General features: G+C 49.4%; 1 long non-coding RNA gene across 1 annotated transcript; it reads left to right on the top strand.

Annotated features, from left to right (window-relative positions):
• The first annotated feature begins 8,573 nt into the window (after positions 1–8,573).
• Positions 8,574–18,689, top strand: LOC139257604 (uncharacterized). Its single transcript, XR_011592310.1, has 2 exons — positions 8,574–9,020; positions 18,515–18,689. It is a non-coding gene; the product is annotated as an uncharacterized lncRNA (long non-coding RNA).
• Positions 18,690–23,341: the final 4,652 nt, after the last annotated feature.

Raw genomic sequence — 23,341 nt, forward strand, 5'->3', positions numbered from 1 at the left:
TTCCAATGAAATATGGAAAGCCTCAAGTCGTCCAGGGACGGTGGTTTTTCAAGACGACATCCTCATCACGGGTTACGATACTGAAGAACACCTCCACAACCTGGAGGAGGTGCTACGCAGACTGGACCGGGTAGGGCTGTGACTGAAAAAGGCGAAGTGCGTCTTCCTAGCTCCAGAGGTAGAATTCCTGGGGATGAGGGTAGCAGCAGACGGGATCAGCCCTACTGCGTCCAAGACGGAAGCAATCCAGAGAACACCCAGACCCCGTAGCACGACGGAGCTGCGTTCGTTCCTGGGGCTCCTGAACTATTTTGGTAACTTTCTTCCCAAATTGAGCACGCTGTTAGAGCCGCTACACATGCTCCTACGCAAAGGTCGTGAATGGGTCTGGGCGTACAGCCAGGAATGGGCTTTTAATAGAGCACGCAATTTGTTATGTTCCAACAATCTGTTAACGCTACATGACCCATGTAAGAAACTTGTGTTAATGTGCGATGCGTCGTCCTATGGTGTCAGTTGTGTGTTGCAGCATGTCAATGCCAAGGGTCAGTTACAGCCGGTAGCTTATGCCTCCAGAAGTCTGTCCCAGGCAGAAAGGGGCTACGGGATGGTAGAAAAGGAGGCGCTCGCATGTGTATATGCGGTAAAGAAAATGCACCAGTACCTGTTTGGCAGGAAATTTGAGCTGAAGACAGATCACAAACCTCTAACGTCCCTTTTGGCCGACAACAAGGCCATAAATGCAAACGCATCGGCCCGCATACAGAGGTGGGCACTCACGCTAACCGCCTATGACTACACAATTCGGCACAGACCAGGCACCGAAAACTGCGCCGATGCACTCACTAGCCGACACTGAGGGGGCTACTGAGCATGCTGCTGAGATGGTCAAGGCTGTTGCAGCTTTCGGAAGCGAAGGCTCACCCGTGACAGCCCGTCAGATTAAAGTCTGGACAAATAGAGACCCGATATTGTCTCTAGTCAAGAAATGTGTCCTGAATGGGGACTGGGCAGCCACATACAGGGCATGCCCTGAGGAATTTAAACCATTTCACAGGTGCAGGGATGAACTCTTGATTCAGGCCGATTGCCTACTGTGGATAAACCGCGTAGTCATGCCCCAGATGGGCAGAGAGATGTTCCTCAGAGAACTCCACAATAAGCACCTAGGCATTGTCATAATGAAGGCAATTGCCAGGTCACACGTTTGGTGGCCAGGGATAGACGCAGATCTGGAACTTTGTGTTCGCAGGTGCAACACGTGTGCTCAGCTGGGCAATGCGCCCAGGGAAGCCCCCCATGGTTGCTGACCATGGCCCGCCAAGCCTTGGTCACGTATCCATGTGGACTACGCAGGTCCTTTCATGGGAAAAATGTTTTTGGTTGCAGTAGATGCCTACTCCAAATGGATCGAGTGTGACATTTTAAATTCAAGCACATCCTCTGCCACGGTCGAAAGTCTACGGGCAATGTTCGCCGCCCACGGTCTACCGGACATCTTGGTCAGCAACAATGGTCCGTGCTTCACAAGCACTGAATTCCATGGCAGGCAATGGAATTAACCATGTCAGAACGGCACCGTTCAAGCCGGCCTCAAACGGCCAGGCAGAACGAGCAGTGCAGGTAATCAAACAGGGGATGCTCAGAATCCAAGGGGGTTCCCAACAAATCCGCTTATCACGCCTCCTGTTGGCCTACAGATCCCGACCACACTTGCTCACAAGGGTTCCACCCGCAGAGCTACTAATGAAAAAGAAGCTCAAAACCCGGTTATCCCTTATACACCCCACCATGAAAGAAATTGTCGAGAGCAGGCGGCAGTCACAATATGACTACCATGACAGGAATGTGAGGGCGTGATGTATTGATGTAAATGACCCTGTTTTTATCCTCAACTATGCTGCAGGGCCCAAATGGCTCGCAGACACTGTGATTGCCAAAGAGAGAAATAGGATTCTGGTAGTTAAACTTACCAATGGACAAATCTGCCGCAAACATGTGGATCAAACTAAAAGGAGGTTCAGCAACCAGAGAAGAAGCAGAGGAAGAACACGATGTAGAGTTCACTCCTCCACAAGTGACCGAACACAGGGACCAAAGAGAGGAGAGCCCAGTCACTGTGGGCAGTCCGAACAGGCCTGAGGCAGCGCAAACAGCAGACACTCAGGCCAGCGCCCAACAACCGGAGCCCCAACTCAGGCGCTCTACAAGGTAGCGTAAACCACCAGAGAGACTCAACCTGTGACCCCAATAAGACTTTGGGGGGGGGGAGATGATGTCACGTATTCAACCAGCAATGTAACCCATGTATAATCTGACCTAAGTTGTACACTGTGAGAACACTGACCACTAGGTGGTGAACTTGTGGGAGACACTCCTAACCTGGACCTTCAGGTATAAAAAGGGAAGCTCCACCCACTTCCTGCACTTGAGTGCTAAGGAATAAAGGACAGGTCACAGACTGACCTTCTCTCAAGCCTGGGCCTCGTGTGAATTTATACTGTATAGTAAGGACGTATCACTCTCTATCCTCTCTCTCTACCTCTCCCTTTACCTTCTGTGCATGTGTGGATGACCCCTGACCTCGCGAAATACGGGGAAACCTGCTTACCAAAAAAAAACGCATGTGCAGAAGGCCGTTGCTAGGGAAGCCTTGCCTGCCACATCGCTAGGGCCCATTTCACATCGCTGGGCTATCGCCTCCCAAAAAAAGCCGAAAGTCACGATCCCCCCGAAGGCTGAAACATTGCTCAGGCTGGAACATCACCCATGTTTTGGGCCCTAGCGATCGAAGACTAAGTCTAGCCCGATGCTAAGCATGATGATGAACCAGGTAGGAAGCAAACCAGAATTAATAACTTTCAGAAATTTGATGGGAAATCTTTAAATTGGTTTTATGTAAATACAAGGAATGTTAGAAGCAAATTGTTAGAATTGCAATCCTATGCTGTTTTGGAGAATCTAGACATATTGTGTATTTCTGAGACATGGCTAGTTGAAAGTGATTGTCATGTCTGTAACCTTTATGTTACAACACTGCAATACTGTATATATGTAAGAATTGCACACCTTGACCACAGGGGGTGAACTTGTGGGAGACACTCCTCACCTGGTCATCCAGGTATATAAAGGCAGGGTCATCACTTCTTAGTCCTGTGAATAAAGGTTCAGGTTATGGAGTGACCTTGTCCATAGAATGTGCCTCATGTGGATTTGTGGTATTGTGTAAGGACTTTACATTGGCGACGAGAAACGGGAATCAACAACCCACGAGAATGGCCAGCAGCAGCCCAGATGAATGGTACTGTGTTGGTGAGGACTGGGGCGATTTCATTGAGAGGCTCCAGCAGAGTTTTGTCACGAAGGACTGGCTGAGAGACGCAGCGGCCGACAAGCGAAGGGCTCATCTGCTGACCAGCTGTGGACCTAAGACTTACGCGCTCATGAAAGACCTGCTGGCACCCGAGAAGCTGGCGGACAAAACCTTTGAAGAGCTCAGCAAACTAATCGGTGAGCACCTCAAACCGGCGAGCAGCGTACACATGGCCCAACACAGATTCTATACCCACCGACGTCGGGAAGGACAGAGCATACCGGATTTTGTTGCAGACCTCTGGCACTTGGCCAGCCTCTGTAAGTTCACAGATGCCTGCAGGGGGGAGATGTTAAGGGATTTCTTTATTGAGGGCATCGGTCATGCTGGGATTTTCAGAAAGCTAATTAAGACCAAGGACTTGACCTTGGAAGCGGCGTCATTGATGGCTCAGACTTTTATGGCGGGGTAGGAGGAAACCAAGATAATATACGCGCGCAATTCTGCCTCCAACGTGGCGCTGGATCAGGGAGTCAATATCATAAATGCAACACAGAGCCCCGCAGGCAGGCAAGGGCAGTTTGACACACCCCAGGCAGCAATAGACCCAAGAGTAAGTCTCCAACAGAGACAATGGCTGGCTGAACGGACATTTACTCCCCCCTCCCCCCCAGTGGACAATGCTGCCTGGGATGGGGCCATTGACACCCAACTAACAGGGTGCTCAAGAGCAGTCACAGGGACAATCAGTGAGGAATGCCTTGCAACAGCTCTTTTGTTCACAACAATGGGAATCTCAGTTCATGCTGGAGCTGTGGGGGCAGACATGCTGCCAGGACGTGCAGGTTTCAACAGTTCGTCTGCAGAAATTGTAACCTCAGTGGCCATTTAACCAGAATGTGCAGAAAGCCTGTGACCAGTCTAATATACGAGGCGGATGAACCAGATGAGGGGTCTGCGAGGCAGGATGACACTTGGGGCAAATCAATGGACACTGAAGTTCAGCGGGTTCATGTGGCAAACATTCGCAGCTCATATACCAAAACACGACCTATGATGATGAAAGTCCTATTAAACGGCATCCCTGTACGCATGAAGCGGGACATGGGGGCCAGCCAGTCACTCATGAGTGGTCAACAATTCGAAAAGCTGCGGCCACTCAAAGCCAGCAGACCCAAACTAGATCGCATTGAGATGCAATTACAGATGTACACCAAAGAAATCATTCCAGTGCTAGGCAGTGCAATGTTGGGGGTCACACACAATGGATCGGTGAACTGGCTGCCGCTTTGGATTGTCCCGGGCAATGGTCCCGCAATGTTGGGGAGGAGCTGGTTAGCTGAAATGAACTGGAAATGGGGGGATGTGCACGCCATGTCATCTGTGGAGCAAAGTTCATGCTCACAGGTCTAACAGCAATTTGAGTCACTATTTCAACCTGGCATCGGGACGTTCAAAGGTACCAAAGTAGTGATACGCATCACCCCGGACGCTAGACCAGTGCACCACAAAGCCAGAGCTGTGCCGTATGTGATGCGGGAGAAAACTGAGAGTGAGTTGGACCGGTTGCTGAGAGAGGGCATCATCTTGCCCATTGAATTCAGCTACTGGGCGAGCCCCATCGTTCCTGTCCTAAAAGCGGATGGCTTGGTCAGAATCTGTGGCGACTACAAGGCCACTATCAACTGGGTGTCCCTACAAGACCAATACCCGCTCCCGAGAGCAGAGGACCTTTTTGCCACGCTGGCAGGCGGCAAGTTGTTCACCAAGTTGGACCTCACTTCAGCCTACATGACCCAAGAACTGGCCGATGAATCTAAACTACTGACCACCGTCACCACACACAAGGGACTGTTTGTTTACAACAGGTGTCCGTTTGGCATTCGATCAGCGGCCGTGATTTTTCAAAGAAACATGGAAATCCTGCTCAAACCCATTCCCGGAATGATTGTATTTCAGGACGGCATCCTCATCATGGGTCGTGACACCGAGGAACACCTCCACAACCTGGAGGAGGTGCTACGCCGACTGGACCGGGTAGGCCTGCGACTCAAAAGTCTAAGTGTGTGTTTTTGGCTCCCGAGGTTGAGTTTCTGGGCAGGAGGGTTGTTGCAGATAGGATTCGGTCTACCGAATCCAAAACGGAGGCGATTTAACGAGCGCCCAGGCCCTGCAACACATCGGAGTTGCGTTCATTTCTGGGACTCTTGAACTATTTCGGGACTGAACTTAAGCACATTGTTGGAGTCACTGCACGTGCTCCTGCGTAAGGGTTGTGATTGGTTGTGGGGGGGCTGTCAGGAACGGGCTTTCAATCCAGCGCGGAACCTACTTTGTTCAAATAAGTTGTTGACCCTGTACGACCCCCGTAAGAAATTGGTTCAGACATGTAATGCATCGTCCTATGGGGTTGGGTGCGTGTTGCAGCAGGGTAACGCTGAGGGCCAACTATAACCTGTGGCTTATGCCTCCAGGTCACTCTCTCAAGCTGAACAGGGATATGGGATGGTTGAGAAGGAAGCACTCGCATGTGTCTATGGGGTGAAAAAGATGCATCAGTACCTTTTTGGCAGGAGGTTTGAATTAGAAACGGACCACAAGCCGTTAACATCCCTGCTGTTAGACAGCAAGGCTGTCAATGCCAATGCGTCAGCTCGCATACAGCGATGGGTTCTCACGCTCGCTGCGTATGACTACACCATTCGGCACCGGCCTGGCACTGAAAACTGCGCTGACGCGCTCAGCAGGCTTCCACTGTCCACTGAGGGGGCAGCGGAGCAAAGCGCTGAGATTGTCATGGGTGTCGATGCCTTTGACAGCACAGGCTCCTCCATCACAGCCCGCCAGATCAAAATCTGGACCAACAGAGATCCCCTCCTATCCTTGATTAAGAAATGTGTCCTGATTGGGGATTGGGTGCCCGCACACGGAGCATGCCCTGAAGAGGTCAGACCGTTTCACAGACGGATGGATGAGCTCTCCATCCAAGCCGACTGCCTACTCTGGGGCAGCCGGGTAGTCATGTCCCAGAGGGGCAGGGAAGCATTCATCAGGGAACTCCACAGCGAGCACCCAGGCATCGTGCTGATGAAGGCCATTGCCCTGTCACATGTGTGGTGGCCGGGAATTGATTCAGACCTGGAACACTGTGTTCGTAGGTGCACGACGAGTGCCCAGCTAGGTAATGCCCCCAGGGAGGCCCCGCTCAGCCCGTGGCCCTGGCCCACCAGGCCATGGTCACGTATTCACGTAGACTATGTGGGCCCGTTCATGGGAAAAATGTTTCTCATTGTGGTTGATGCGCACTCGAAATGGATCGAGTGCATCATTTTGAATTCGTGCATGACATCCACCACCGTGGAGAGTCTGCTCGCGGTCTTTGCGACCCACGGCTTGCCGGACATGCTTGTTAGCGATAATGGCCCATGTTTCACAAACTACGAATTCCGGGAGTTCATGTCGGGCAATGGCATTAATCATGTTAGGACAGCACCGTTCAAGCCGGCCTCCAATGGCCACGTGGAACGTGCGGTCCAAATCATAAAACAAGGCATACTCCGGATTCAAGGACACTCCCTCCAATGCCGCCTATCGCGCCTCCTGCTGGCCTATAGGTCCCGACCGCACTCACTCACGGGGGTCCCGCCCACGGAGTTACTCATGAAATGAACACTCAAAACTCGGCTGTCCCTCATTCATTCAGTCCTGTCCGACACTGTTGAGAGCAAGCGCCAGTCCCAAAACGAGTACCATAACCGAAATTCAAGGGGGAGATGTCTAGAAATTGATGACCCTGTATTTGTTCTCAATCATGCTTTGGGGCCCAAATGGCTTGAGGGTACTGTAATAGACAAAGAGGGGAATAGGGTCACAGTGGTTAAACGTAACAGTGGGCAGATATTCCGCAAGCATCTGGACCAAGTAAAAAAAAGGTTCAGCATAGACACTGAGGAACCTGAGGAAGATCATGAGATGGAATTCACACCACCGCCAGTGAACGAGCAACAAGAACATTCAGCAGCATGCACAGTCCCTGCGGTCAGCCCGGACAGGCCGGAATCACCACAGGTGACAGATACGCATACCAAGGCTCAACAACCAAAGCCCCAACTGCGGCGCTCCACGAGAGAGCACAGACCACCCGAGAGACTTAACCTATGATCCCAATAAGATGTTGAGGTGAAGGTGATGTCATGTATGTAACCTTTATGTAACAACACTGCAATACTGTATATACGTAAGAAATGCACACCTTGACCACAGGGGTGAACTTGTGAGAGACAATCCTCACCTGGTCACCCAGGTATATAAAGAGAGGTCCCACGCAGGGTCATCACTTCTCGGTCCTGTGAATAAAGGTTCAGGTCATGGAGTGGCCTTGTCCATAGAATGTGCCTCGTGTGGATTTGTGGTATTGTGTAAGGACTTTGCAGTGATGGGACAGAACTTTACCTAAAGGGCTACAAGGCTTTCAGAAAGGATAGGGTAGGTCAAAGGGGAGATGTGGTTGCTATTTTTATCAGTGAGAATTTAACAGCTGGAGAGAGATTTGGGGGGCATAATTGCCTCTTTTTCTAGCCCTGTTCGTGCCTCCAGGGGCAAGGCAGTTTTTGCCCGGGTGAGGGGGGCACTTCCGGAGGCGATGACCCAGCAGTGCCGCGCCCCATGATTCACGCCCTGGGTCGCCACGCAGCCGGCGATGACATCATTGCCATGCATGGTGACCCTTCTCCACACCAACCCCTTAACGCCCCGTGGTGGAAATTGCCGGTCACAAGGTTGGCGGTCAGTCACTGTCGGGACGTTCTTTAAAGGGTAGGCCTGCAGCACCCGTGCTGCAATCTTTGTTTGTCAGCCGACTCTTGGGTGGGCTTGACCATGGCGGCCCTATCATGATCCAGGGCACCATCGTGCAGCCCCGCACTCTGTCTTGGGTGCCAGGCCGCTGGCCCGGTCTCATGATGCTCTGGTGGCCCAGTGGAGGTCACCAAAAGGCCGTGCAGAGTGTGCAGCAGCCCTCCCCTTTAATGGAGGAAGGAGGCTTGTGCCAAGAGTTTTTCGGAGGCTTTGGAGGGAGGTGGCACAGGACGTCTCTGCTAGAGACATGGAGCCGCGAACTGCGACCCAATGTCACAAGAAGTTTAACAACCTCATGAAGGGATCCAAGATGATTGGAGACCAGGCTCCACTGCATGGGCTTAGCACACACACACATTCCTACTATCCCCCTCCGTCCTTCCCACAGGTCCTCTCTCCCTGGGTTTCAGAGAATGCAGTGTAGGCCTCCTGACTTCGCTGTTGGCCCGTGCTGCACTTTCCCTGGGCCCCGACCTCGCTGCTGGTCCACCCTGTCCCACTCCTGGATCCCAATGTCGCTGCTGGGCTTCGAACTCACTGCACCTCTCCCGGACCCCGCTCCTGGGTCCCGACTTCGCTCCTCCTCCCGTCCTCGGTGTTCCTCCCAACCTCGCTCCTGGGCCCCGACCTTGCCGCCCCTCCCTCCCGACCTCGCTGTTCCTCGCGACCTCGCCCCTGGGTCCCGACCTGGCTGCTCCCGACCTCACTCCTGGGTCCCGACGTTGCAGCTGGCCTGTATGACTCGGCTCCAACTCAATCCGACGGCAATGAGCAACGAGGAAAAAAATAGACATCGAAGAGCCCTGCATCGGGGAACACGGGCTGCAAGGATCGGTGACATTTTGATAAGGTATTGCATAAGAGGCTTCCCTTTCAGATCGGTGCCTCTGATATTACTGGAAATATATTGAGTTGTATTCAGAACTGGCTGGCAGGACATTGACAAAAAGTAGTTATAGATGGACTTGGATCTGTTTGGAGATCGGTCACCACTGGTGACCCCCAGGGATCAGTGTTAGGACCGTTGCTTTTTACTATTTTTATTAATGATCTGGATGTAGGGGTTGGGGGCAGGCACAATTTGCAAATGATACCAAGATCTGTGCAAGTGTTAGAACTGTAGAAGATGCTCGTCTGCTTCAGGCAGATCTTAAGACTGGAAAATGGTGGTATAACTTAGATAAATACAGTGTTATGCATGTGGGCAGGGCAAATGCTCAACATTCATACATCCTCCAGGAAAAGGCATTAAAGATGGTGGAGATAGAAAGATTTGGGCATTCGAGTGCATTCCCAGAGAATAGTAGACCTCTGGAACGAGCTACCGTTTCATGTGGTGGATGCAGACTCACTGAATTCCTTCAAGCAAAAGCTGGATTTGTTTCTGGCTGTGGCGGAGATCACACCTTACAGAAGATAGGTGCTTTGTAAAATGATTCATTCTGGGATATGGGCGTTGCTGACAAGGCCAGCATTGATTACCTATCCCCAATTACCCTTGAGAAAGTGGTGGTGAGCCGCCTTCTTGAACCGTTGCAGTCCTTGTGGTGAAGGTACTCCCACAGTGTTGTTAGGAAGAGAGTTCAGAATTTTGACCCAACGACAATGAGAGAACAGCGATATATTTCCAAGTCATGATGGTGTATAACTTGGAGAGGATCTTACAGGTGATGGTGCTCACATGCGCCTGCTGCCCTTGTCCTTCCAGGTGGTAGAGCTTGCAGGTTTGGGAGGTGCTGCTGAAGAAGGAGATGCTGCAGAGCATCTTGTAGATGGTACACACTGCAGCCACAGTGCACCGGTGATGGAGGGAGTGGATGTTTAAGGTGGTGGATGGGGAGCCGATCAAGCGGGCTGCTTTGTCCTGGATGGTGTTGAGCTTCTTGAGTGGTCTTGGAGCTGCACTCATCCAAGTAAGTGGAGAGTATTCCATCACACTCCTGACTTGTGCCTTGTAGATGGTGGAAAGGATTTGGGGAGTCAGGTGAGACACTCGCCGCAGAATACCCAGCCTCTGACCTACTCGTAGCCACAGTATTTATGTGGCTGGTCCAGTGAGGTTTCTGGTTAATGGTGACCCACAGGATGTTGATGGTGGGGGATTCAGTGATGGTAATGCCGTTGAATATCAAGGGAAGGTGGTTAGACTCTCGCTTGTTGGAGATAGTCATTGCCTGGCACTTGTGTGGTGCGAATGTTACTTGCCACTTATCAGCCCAAGCCTGAGTCTTGCTGCATGCAGCGATGGATTGCTTCATTTTCTGAGGAGTTGTGAATGGCACTGAACACTGCAATCATCAGCGAACATCCCCACTTCTGACCTTATGATGGAGGGAAGGTCATTGATGAAGCAGCTGAAGATGGTTGGGCCTAGGACACTGCCCTGAGGAACTCCTGCAGCGATGTCATGGGGTTGAGATGATTGGCCTCCAGCCACCACAACCTAGGTATGACTCCAGCCAGTGGAGAGTTTTCCCCCTGATTCTTATTGAATTCAATTTTACTGGGACTCTTTGATGGCACATTTGGTCAAATACTGCCTTGATGTCAAGGGCAGTCACTCTCTCCTCATCTCTGGAATTCAGCTCTTTTGTCCATGTTTGGACCAAAGCTGTAATGAGGTCTGGAGCCGAGTGATCCTGGCCAAACCCAAACTGAGGATCGGTGAGCAGGTTATTGGCAAGTGCCACTTGATAGCACTGTCAATGACACCTTCCATCACTTTGCTGATGATTAAGAGGAGACTGATGGGGTGGTAATTGGCCGAATTGGATTTGTCCTGCTTTTTGTGGACAGGATGCCAGTGCTGTAGCTGTATGGAACAGCTTGGCTAGAGACACGGCTAGTTGTGGAGCACAAGTCTTCAGCACACAGCCGGGATGTTGTCGGGGCTCATAACCTTTGCTGTATCCAGTGCGCTCAGCTGTTTCTTGATATCAGGTGCAGTGAATCGAATTGGCTGAAAACTGACTTGTGTAATGGTGGGGACCTCAGGAGGAGGCCAAAATGTATCATCCACTTGGACATCTGGCTGAAGATGGCTTCAGCCTTATCTTTTGCATTTGCGTGCTGGGCTCCATCATTGAGGATGAGGATATTCCTCCTCCTCTCATTAGTTGTTTATTGTCCACCACCATTCACGACTGGAAGTGGCAGGACTGTAGAGCTTTGATCTGATCCGTTGATTGTGGGATTGCTTAGCTCTGTCTATAGCATGCTGCTTCCGCTGTTTAGCATGCATGTAGTCCTGTGTTGCAGCTTCCCCAGGTAGGTACCTCATTTTTAGATATGCCTGGTGCTGCTCCTGATATGTTCTTCTGCACTCCTCATCAATCCAAGGGACCAACCCTGGTTCAATGGTAATGGTAGATTGAGGGATATGCCGGGTCATGAGGTTACAGATTATGGTGGAATACATTTCTGCTGCTGCTGATGGCACACAGTGCCTCATGGATGCCCAGTTTTGAGCTGCTAGATCTGTTCTGAATCTATACCATTTAGCACGGAGGTAATGCCACACAACACGATGGAGGGGGTCTTCTGTGTGAAGACAGAACTTCGTCTCCACAAGGATTGTGCGGTGATCACTGCTACCAATGCTGTCATGGACAGACAGATGCATCTGCGACAGGTAGACTGATGAGGACCAGGTCAAGTAGGTTTTTTCCTCATGTTGGGTCTCCTAACCTGAGGAAGGACATTCTTGCTATTGAGGGAGTGCAGCGAAGGTTCACCAGACTGATTCCCGGGATGGCGGGACTGACCTATCAAAAAAGACTGGATCAACTGGGCTTGTATTCACTGGAGTTCAGAAGAATGAGAGGGGACCTCATAGGAACGTTTAAAATTCTGACGGGGTTAGACAGGTTAGATGCAGGAAGAATGTTCCCAATGTTGGGGAAGTCCAGAACCAGGTGACACAGTCTAAGGATAAGGGGTAAGCCATTTAGGACCGAGATGAGGAGGAATTTCTTCACCCAGAGAGTGGTGAACCTGTGGAATTCTCTACCACAGAAAGTTGTTGAGGCCAATTCACTAAATATATTCAAAAAGGAGTTAGATGAAGTCCTTACTAATAGAGGAATCAAGGGGTATGGTGAGAAAGCAGGAATGGGGTACTGAAGTTGCATGTTCAGCCATGAACTCATTGAATGGCCGTGCAGGCTAGAAGGGCCAAATGGCCTACTCCTGCACCTATTTTCGATGTTTCTATGTTTCTATGTTACCACTTGTTGCAGGCCCAGTCTGGCAGCTGTGTCCTTCAGGACTCGGGCAGTAGGTCAGTAGTGGTGCTACCAAGCCACTCTTGATGAAGGGCATTGAAGTCCCCTACCCAGAGTAAATTCTGTGCCCTTGCTACCCTCAGTGCTTCTTCCAAGTGGTGTTCAACATGGAGGATACTGATTCATTAGCTAAGGGAGGGCGGTAAATGGTTATCAGCAGGTTTCCTTTCCCATGCAGGGAATTAAAGGCCAGAGTGATCTCCTGGACTAGTTTCGATCGCCTCGATGGGTCGGAGAATAATTTCCCAGATTTTTTTTTCCAAAATTGGCCTGGGTTTTTCATGTTTTTTGGGGTCTCCCAGGAGATCACATGGTTTCGGGTGAGTGGAGTGTAGGCTGCTGACTGTTGTTGCCAGAGACTACAAATAACCTTGCAGGATGCCCTTGACTAGTTCTGGGCCGAGAAGGTGCGGCTGTAGACCGCAACATGTGATGGGCGGTTTCAGTCTGGATGAGAGGCAGCAACAAGTGCAATGGTAGAGTGGCAGGCTCATGAATGCTGTCATCCTGAAAGAGGACAACAAGTTCCTGCTCCACTGACCCACTGCCACACCCCCGGGACAGCACCTCAGCATCCCTACAGCATTAAGACTTTGCGTCACTTCTGTCTGTGATGCAGTGGAAGCTGCCACATCGCCCATGACATGCGTCACGAGGTCTGGATCCGCACGGTCTCTCTGGGAGTCCACCATCCTCTGCAGAGTAGAAATGATGGGCTCCATGGCAGAGCTCTGTGCAATGTTAGAGGCAGACTCCTCCACACTCCTCACCTTTGCCAAGAGGCTCTCCGACACCCAAGCCATTGGACCGAACATTTTGGAGTGCATGCCCATCACCCTTCTTGTGAATGCTTCCCCATCGAGGCCCTCATCTGAGACCTGTGCAGCAGAACTCATGTGCGAACTCTCCTTCCGGGGAGCTGGCTCCCAAGCTACCCTTTCCCCTTGACCTTGCTGCAGCCCATAAGTCCTCGGTGCATCACCCAGTGTAGACCCCACTACTAAACTTGCCTCTAAAGATCGCGTAGTGCCAGTATCTCAGGTGGTGCCTGCGGGTGAGATGCAGTGACCCAGTGCTTTGCTTGTCCTCCTCTTCTCCTCAGGAACAGGCTGCTCAGCTGGTTGCTGATTATTTGACAGCATAAAGGCACACGACTCGCGTGAGGGCAGGATTGGAGCAAGGAATGCATTCTCAGGAGGTGGAAAGTGAGAAAGGATGGTGGCGTGAGGGGGAAGTGGGATGAGGAGGAGAGGATGAAGATACCATTGTTACCTCCAATGGAGTAGATGTTGCCGACGGCCACCCATCCCCTGCTACTCAATGAGTTGCAGTACTCGCTCCTTGAGGTCTGTAAGTTGCTGGAGCTGCGCATCACCCCCACTTGCTCTCTGCTGCTCCCTCCTGCCGTGGGCTACCTTGGCCTGAAAGAGAAACGAATGTGCGCAAGTCAGAGTTCAGCTATGTGTTTGGGAGATATGCCTGCCATTGTTGAATAACTAATTGTAAGCAAGGCGTGAGATGTGGATGTGAGTTTAAGTAGGTACAGATGCTTGGTGGGTGAGTGGTGGGGAGAGTGTGGTGCTTTGTACAGTGAGTACAGACTGAGGTTCAGATGCTTGAATGTAGGACCTGTTGAAGCACATGCTCACTTTGACCACGCGAGTGAGGCTGTTAAATTTCTTCCGGCACTGTGTCAGGCTGCGTACGCCCTGACTGGTCAAGACCCCCTGGCCACTTCCCTCCACATTGCTCTGAAGACCTGGGGCAATGGCCTCCCTCCAGTGGCCGAGAACAGCACTACCCTCCTTCGTTCCACTCCCGTAATCAATGCCTCCAATATCTGGTTGGTGAAACGACAAACTCTCTCCCTGGGCGTGGGATCAGCCATTGCGATCAGGGCATTGAGTTGGTGCAGGTCGCCTTCACAGCCAGCAATGCTGATAATGAAGATCTGCACAATGATGCAACCTCCCCTTTAAGAGCCGGAAGGAGCCAGTATGAATTGCCAATTGCATTGCACTGAAATTCATTATCGCTCTGCTATAACGCCCTCCTGAGCTCATGAGTGTTCCAGTTTTTTCCTGGAGCACTAACAGCCAATTTACTGGAAGCTGAGAATCATTAGCGCCTGCCGTTCATTTTTCATGATTTCAAAAGTTAGCACTCCAAACAGGTGCTCCCAAATTTCTAGCCCTAGACCCCCCACCCAAACAGTTTCTCTCTGTCTACCCGACCTGTTCCCCTTAATATATTAAAAACTTCGATTAAATGACTCCTTAATCTTCTAAATTCCAAGAATACAACCCCAATTTGAGTCATTTCTCCTCATAATTTAACCCCTGGAGTCCGGGTATCATTATGCTAAACCTACTCTGCACTCCCTCCAAGGCCAATATATCCTTCCTAAGGTGTGGTGCCCAGAATTGCTCAGTGCCCCAGGTGTGGTCTAACCAGGGCTTTGTCCAGCTTTGGAATAACTTCTATCCCTTGTATTCTGGTCCTCTAAATATAAAAGCCTTTTTGATTATTTTCTGCACCTATTCATGACATTTTAATGATCTATGTACCTGGACCCCCAAGTCTCTTTGGAACTCCACTGTTTTTAGCCTTTCACCATTTAGAAAGTACCCTGTTCTATCCTTTTTAGGTCCAAAGTGTATGACCTCGCATTGAAATCCATTTACCACAGTTTTGCCCATTCACTTAATCTCATAATAGCTTTTTGTAATTTTATGCTTTCATCTATACTGCCTACGCCGCCTATCTTTGTGCCATTGGCTTATTTGGATATATGGCTTTCTATTCCATCATCGAAGTCATTAATACAGTGAATAGTTGAAACCCCAACACAGATCCCTGTGGGACTGAACACAACTAAATTAATATAAAAGTGAAATCAATAGCAGTCCCTCCATTCTGAAACTCAATTATGATCACACTTCCCCAGAGAATCACTTACTAGGAATTATTAATTAACCCGATCTCATTACCCAGGACAAGATCTATTCCTCCCCGGTTGGTTCCATGATGTCTTTTTCTAGGAAACTGTCTCAAATGCATTTCATGAATTTGTCCTCCAAACTACTTCTGTCAATTGGATTGTCCAGTTTGTATGAAGATTAAAGTCCCCCCACGATTATTGCATTAACTTTGATACAAGCTCCTCTTATTTCTTGATTAATACTCTGTGGAACAGTTTAGCTACTGTTAGGGGGCCTATAAACTACTCCCACCAGTGATTTCTGCCCCTTGTTAATTCTTATCTCCACCCATGTGGATTCTACTTCCTGCTCTTAGGATGAAGTCTGTTATAAAACTATCAAAGGCATTCAAACTCCTGTGCATGTGTTAAGTTTTTTTCTCACTAGCCCACATTCCTTTTGACAGATGTCGCCTTCCAGGTAGGCCTTTGCAGACAGCCGTTTATGTATCAATACAAGCACGGTCAACTTTAGAGACACCTAACCCTATCTCTCCTGTGTCCGTGTGAAGTGAGAAGATGAATTATCTAGAAGAGGGTGTTCCCTGCCACTTTCATGACTCCCATATTAAAGGGAAAATCAAACAGCTAGTGAAATCAGTTCCAATTTAAAGGTTACGAACACAATTAAATTAATATAAAGATAAATCAGTACGAGTCCCATTTGATTAACCCTCCATGAACACAGCTTCCATATTAAAGAATATTTGGAAGATTATGGTCACAGCCTATGCTAGTCTGCCTCTGCCTTCCCTCAAAATTGTAGGATGCATGCCATCAAGGTTGGTTTTCCAATAGCCACTCGCCCATTTCTCACCTGAGGAACAGGTCGCCAGCAGCAGAAAATGGGAAGGGGAACATCTGCCTGATGCAATTTTGAGGTTGGGCTTTAAATGGGCAGACAGTGGACTCAACTGTCAGAAGATAATTACGGATGTGTTAGGTCATTCGATCCATCATAATTCATCCATCCTGACCTATCCTACCTGATCATTGCAGCACCCATTTATTTCTCATGTTTCAAGGTTCTCACCTCCATTACTCTATGTGGGAGTCCATTCCATGTGTCCATCACAAGATGAAAGAGGAACTTTCTGATATAAGAACACTTAGTGGATAAAGATTCAAAGTATGTTTGCAATTTAAAGTAGTTGGGATTCTCCAAATCTCCTATCGTAACTTTGGCAGGAAACCTGACAGAAACAGCGTAAAGGGCTGATCTCCTGCCAAAATTATTGCATATGTTCCATGTGATATTCTGGATTTACTTTTCACATTCTTTAACAAACATGTGCACCTCTATAAAGATCACCTATCAGATGCTTCCTTTCTCAGCCGAGGAGCCAAAGTGTCTCCAGCTTGCATCATAATTCAGACCTCTGATATTAGAAATTAATCTTGTGGCTCTGCTCTGCGTCCAAAGGTTAAATGTCTCCCTTGTGCCTCTGTGACCAACACTGGATCCAGTACTCATGGTGCAGTATGACCAGAGCTCTGCCGTTTGATCATTAGTTCCCATGTTTTGTATTCTACTTTTTGCCACGGAGTTCAACATCCTATTTGATTTGGTGATTGCTGCTCTGCATTGGTTGAACATGTTTAGCATCGAGTCTAAAAATGCGAAGTCGCTTCCAACTTCGCCCTTAGTTATATCAGCACCATTAATGCAGTGCATGTGTTGCCCATTTTTCCCTCCTCCATACAGTATCGTACCCTTTTCTGCATTAAATTTCATCTACCATTGTTCTACCCACTCATATTTTGCCGAGTTTACTCTGTAGTTTCTGACCTGCCCCTCCTAGTTTGGCATCATTTGTTAACTTGACCACTTTGCATTGGATTTCAGATTCAGGCCACTGAAACAGCTGTGGTCCCAACACCAATTCTCGAAACATCCCACTCAGTACTCTACCCATCCCGACATAAATCCTATAATAAGTTACCGTCATTTTCTGTCTTCAGTGACCCTGCCCTTTAAATGCTGGAAGGCACCTTCACCAATGCTCACTCCCAATTTCACAACACCTCATATTCATTATTGCTTGGAGCCTAACACCACTCACCTATGTCATTAGTGCCTGATTTAGCACTCCCCTGCATTCTTTGAGCACTGAGACTGAATTTAGCAGGCAGCGAGATTGATTAGCGCCCGGCGCAAAACTTCCAGTTTCACAAAAGTTAGCACCCCAACAGGGGCAATACCGAATTTCTAGCCCTTATAGCAAATTGCAATTGATGAGGATGTGCGTCCAAAGTTGATAAATGTTGTAGCCTTAAACTACCCTGACATTTGAACAAATGAGGCTCAATGTTGCATTTCTCGATCAATGCTCACTTTCATTTACAGGTCAACTCTTTCCTATGTACCAAATCACCCATTCAACATTACAGATGGGCTAGAATCTATTCAGAAATGCAATCCTGTATAAAGTAATCTGACCTCCCTTTATAGTGTAACCTGAACCCTTCCCTTTATAGTGTAACCCGACCCCTCCCCTTTATAGTGTAACCCGACCCCTCCCCTGTAAAGTGGGATCTGACCCCTGTCCCTTTAGCCAGACTGAATGGTCAATCTCTCTGCCCTGGAATATTGTGAGCCTGCCTAGCTCAGGTATCCAAATACTGAGTCTACCACAGATGTGTAACTGTTTGAATTTCCCATTGTCCGGCACATCATCATCAAACAAACTTTACTCCAAAGTGACCATGTTTTCAGCACTTCAAGGAATCACTGAGTATTCAGAAATGAAGACACCAGAAAACTTTTACCACTCTGTAACCCAGGGTATTGAAGTCAATGAAAGCAATACTCTGACCCTGATTGAGATCAATCCCTGGTCTAGATGGATTTATCTGGACAGGGGACCTTCCTGCTCTGTATCAGCTCCTTGTTGTGTAAGTTCAAATTCTTGATTGTTATCTAGTGCCTCCTGCTGTAAAGTGTTTAGCAGGTGTGAATATCAGGTGAGGACAGAACTGGCTCAGCTGTGACTAACCTCCTCCACCTACAATATTTTGTGGAAAAATCTCAATCACTTTGAGCATCTTTGGTTACATTCCTGTTTTTCTGTTCCATTTCAGGTTGATTGATCACGCAACTATCCATTCCATGATGAATATTAATGAGCCCTGCACCAGAAGGGTGTCTCAATAATGATGCAACTTTGCAAAAATTTACAAGACCGACCGGACAGGTCAGGAACATGACCGAGTCCTGGCAGCAGATAAAAATAAATAAAATCTGAGCATTACTGGACACCTCATGGGAAGTGTTATTATTTAATGTTGCTCGGTGAACTAATTATCTATCATGTTCTCGCTCTTGCCTTTCCTCTTTCTCGCCCCCACCCCAACTAAAACATTCTCTGCTCCTTTTCCCCTTTCCCTTCCTGAGTGTGTTGAGTCTTACTGCAGTACATTTACATGGAAAGAGATCCCTCTGGTACCTGATCCAAATGGCCTTGGGAATAGTGGATGCGTTGACAGTCATTTTCCAACATTCCATTGACTCTGGATCAGTTCCTATGGAGTGGAGGGTAGCCAATGTAACCCCACTTTTTAAAAAAGGAGGGAGAGAGAAAACAGGGAATTATAGACCGGTCAGCCTGACATCGGTAGTGGGTAAAATGATGGAATCAATTATTAAGGATGTCATAGCAGTGCATTTGGAAAGAGGTGACATGATAGGTCCAAGTCAGCATGGATTTGTGAAAGGGAAATCATGCTTGACAAATCTTCTGGAATTTTTTGAGGATGTTTCCAGTAGAGTGGATAAGGGAGAACCAGTTGATGTGGTATATTTGGACTTTCAGAAGGCGTTCGACAAGGTCCCACACAAGAGATTGATGTGCAAAGTTAGAGCACATGGGATTGGGGGTAGTGTACTGACATGGATTGAGAACTGGTTGTCAGACAGGAAGCAAAGAGTAGGAGTAAATGGGTACTTTTCAGAATGGCAGGCAGTGACTAGTGGGGTACCGCAAGGTTCTGTGCTGGGGCCCCAGCTGTTTACACTGTACATTAATGATTTAGATGAGGGGATTAAATGTAGTATCTCCAAATTTGCGGATGACACTAAGTTGGGTGGCAGTGTGAGCTGCGAGGAGGATGCTGTGAGGCTGCAGAGCGACTTGGATAGGTTAGGTGAGTGGGCAAATGCATGGCAGATGAAGTATAATGTGGATAAATGTGAGGTTATCCACTTTGGTGGTAAAAACAGAGAGACAGACTATTATCTGAATGGTGACAGATTAGGAAAAGGGGAGGTGCAAAGAGACCTGGGTGTCATGGTACATCAGTCATTGAAGGTTGGCATGCAGGTGCAGCAGGCGGTTAAGAAAGCAAATGGCATGTTGGCCTTCATAGCAAGGGGATTTGAGTACAGGGGCAGGGAGGTGTTGCTACAGTTGTACAGGGCATTGGTGAGGCCACACCTGGAGTATTGTGTACAGTTTTGGTCTCCTAACCTGAGGAAGGACATTCTTGCTATTGAGGGAGTGCAGCGAAGGTTCACCAGACTGATTCCCGGGATGGCGGGACTGACCTATCAAGAAAGACTGGATCAACTGGGCTTGTATTCACTGGAGTTCAGAAGAATGAGAGGGGACCTCATAGAAACATATAAAATTCTGACGGGGTTAGACAGGTTAGATGCAGGAAGAATGTTCCCAATGTTGGGGAAGTCCAGAACCAGGGGTCACAGTCTAAGGATAAGGGGTAAGCCATTTATGACCGAGATGCGGAGGAACTTCTTCACCCAGAGAGTGGTGAACCTGTGGAATTCTCTACCACAGAAAGTTGTTGAGGCCAATTCACTAAATATATTCAAAAAGGAGTTAGATGAGGTCCTTACTGCTAGGGGGATCAAGGGGTATGGCGAGAAAGCAGGAATGGGGTACTGAAGTTGAATGTTCAGCCATGAACTCATTGAATGGCGGTGCAGGCTAGAAGGGCCGAATGGCCTACTCCTGCACCTATTTTCTATGTTTCTATGTCTATGTTTCATGTGTGATCTTTGACAATGAGTGCTGGCAGGCTGTCTTACAGCCAAATCCAATCCTATCCTCATATTGTGGTGTGGTCAATATTCCATCTCAACCCACCTGCCCTGAGGCCAACTGGAAGGCCACAAAGTACCTAATCCCACAGAGAAGGAATTGAGAGTTGGGGTGATTTTATGCTCCTGCTCTCCCCCGTCCATGATTCACAGATACTCAGGCTTCCTGAAATATGTCCCATCTTCGGTCGATGAATATCCAACTGAAGCTCTGGCTATAAACCAACTGACTATTTTATTTAACCGTAAACCTGTAAATAGACAGCCCTCATTACAAAGGAGGATTGGGAATCTTTGTATTAACTACTCCGAGGTCTACTGCAGAGCAAACAAGCCCTGCCCTGCCCCACCCTTCACGTTATTGGCAGCAACAATGGAAATGCTGCTTGCTGAAACATGGTCTAGAAAGGAAACCTGGCTTCCGTAAAATGAAGAATACAGAATGCAAGCCTACCAACTGAGAGATGAGAGATGTGTAGTAGAAAGCGGGGGAAACGAGAGCTCTGCGAGAGGGGAGGAAAGGGAGGGATGTGCCCCGGGATGTGAGGGATTTGCCCCGGGCATTGAGGGAAGTGCCCCGGGCCCCCTGTTGACCCTCTATCTCTGCCTCCCCCCCGCCCCCCCCAGGGCCCCTGTTGACCCTCTATCCCTGCCCCCCTCCCCCCGGGCCCCTGTTGACCCTCTATCCCTGCCCCCCTCTGGGGCCCCTGTTGACCCTCTATCCCCCACCCCCGGGCCTCTGTTGACCCTCTATCCCCCCCGCCTCCTGGGCCCCTGTTGACCCTCTATCCCCCTCCCCCTCCACCGGTCAGGCTCTCGGTGCCGTTGCTGGGCAGCCCGGGACCGGCTGTTGGTACGGCGGTGTACGCAGCATGTCAGCCCATTCAAATCAGGGGATCTGCCAATCAGTGGAAGCCCCGCCCTCCAGGGCAGCAGCCCCTCCCTGTGAATCCTGCCCCCCCCCTCCCCATGAAGCCCGGCCCCCATCATGCCCCCCAACCAGCAGCCGGCTCCCACCGCCCTCCAATCACCAGCCAGGCCTCAGGAAGCTGGAAGGCATCAAAAGGACCAATCGTCTGCAAAAAGGAGCCAAGTAGAAAGGGGGAGGGAAGGAGGAGCCTGACCCCTCACTCCTGATAATGGAGTCACTTGTAATAAGGAGAAGTGGAGTCTGCCACATGAGCAACAACTTGCATTTATATAGCACCTTTAATGTAGTAAAACATCCAAAGGCACTCTCCAGTCATCAAGATCCATGGCGTGGCCCTGAACAACGTGGACCTTTTCCCATACCTCGGGAGCCTTTTATCAACAAAAGCAATCATTGATGAGGCAATTCAACACCGCCTCCAGTGCGCCAGTGCAGCCTTCGACCGCCTGAGGAAAAGAGCGTTCGAAGACCATGCCCTCAAATCTACCACCAAGCTTCTGATCCACAGGGCTGTAGTAATACCCGCCCTCCTGTATGGCTCAGAGACATGGCCCATGTACAGTAGACACCTCAAGTCGCTGCAGAAATACCTCCTCAAGATCCTACAAATCCCCTGGGAGGACAGACGCACCAACATCAGTGTCCTCGTCCAGACCAACGTCCCCAGCATTGAAGCACTGACCACAATTGATCAGCTCCGCTGGGCAGGCCACATTGTCCGCATGCCAGACAGGAGACTCCCAAAGCAGGCGCTCTACTCTGAACTCCTTCATGGCAAACAAGCCAAAGGTGGGCAGAGGAAATATAACAAGGACACCCTCAAAGCCTCCCTGATAAAGTGCAACATCCTCACCGACACCTGGGAGTCCCTGGCCAAAGACCGCCCTAAGTGGAGGAAGCACATCGGGGAGGATGCTGAGCACCTCGAGTCTCATCGCTGACTGCAGGCAGCGGAAAGAACGTGCGGCAAACCTGCCCCACCCACCCCTTCCCTCAACGACTGTGTTCCACCTGTGGTAGGGACTCTGGTTCTTGTATTCGACTGTTCAGCCACCTACGGTCTCATTCTAAGAGGGGAAGGAAGTCTTCCTTAATTCCGAGGGACTGCCTATGATGATGCTATCAGACAAAATTGCGTATCAAGCCAATAAAGAGAGAATCGGACAGGTGAGCAAAGCTTGGTCAAAGAGGTAGGTTTTAAGGGGTGACTTAAAGGTAGAGAGAGAGGTCGAGAGGTTAAGGGAGGGAGTTCCAGAGCTGAGGTCCCAGGCAGCTGAAGGCATGGTCGCCAATGGTGGAGTGATTAAAAACGGGGATGCTCAAGAGGCCGGAATTGGAGGAGCGCCGAGATCCTGGTGGGTTCCAAATAATGCTGCAATGTGGCAAGTGTTTTTAAAAAAACACTTGCCCCAACGTGGGAGCAGGAGTGCTTCTCCTGGCCTCACAATAAAACTGCGAGCGGCTGCCAATCACCTTTCACAACCTCCCGATTGCCTCCCTGTCCTGGACTCACCAATACGGACCATGTTGCATCATTGGCGAGCTACGATTGGTGCTCGCACCGCGGCACTGTAGTAATGAGGCCGCTGGTCCAATCTGCCAGCTTCTGCTGGCATCCTCATTAGATACGTCTAGCGTGCGCTGAAGACAGATCGCACTCCAATTTCATGGGCTCGAATTTCTGTTAAAGGGTTGACACAAAAAATGACAAGAATTTTACAACAGGAAGTACACAAGGCAATAATATTACAGATAAACTAGCTCATCTAAGTTGCTCACAAAGTTGTAGGGCTGGAGGGGGTTGCAGAGAGGGGAGGGGCCATAGATGAATTTGAACACGGATGAGAATTTTTAAATCGAGGTGTTTCTGGACTGGGTGCCAATGTAGGTCCATGAGCACAGGAGTGTTGGGTGAACAAGA

This window comes from Pristiophorus japonicus, unplaced genomic scaffold (assembly GCF_044704955.1).
Source record: "Pristiophorus japonicus isolate sPriJap1 unplaced genomic scaffold, sPriJap1.hap1 HAP1_SCAFFOLD_883, whole genome shotgun sequence".
Lineage (NCBI taxonomy): Eukaryota > Metazoa > Chordata > Chondrichthyes > Pristiophoridae > Pristiophorus > Pristiophorus japonicus.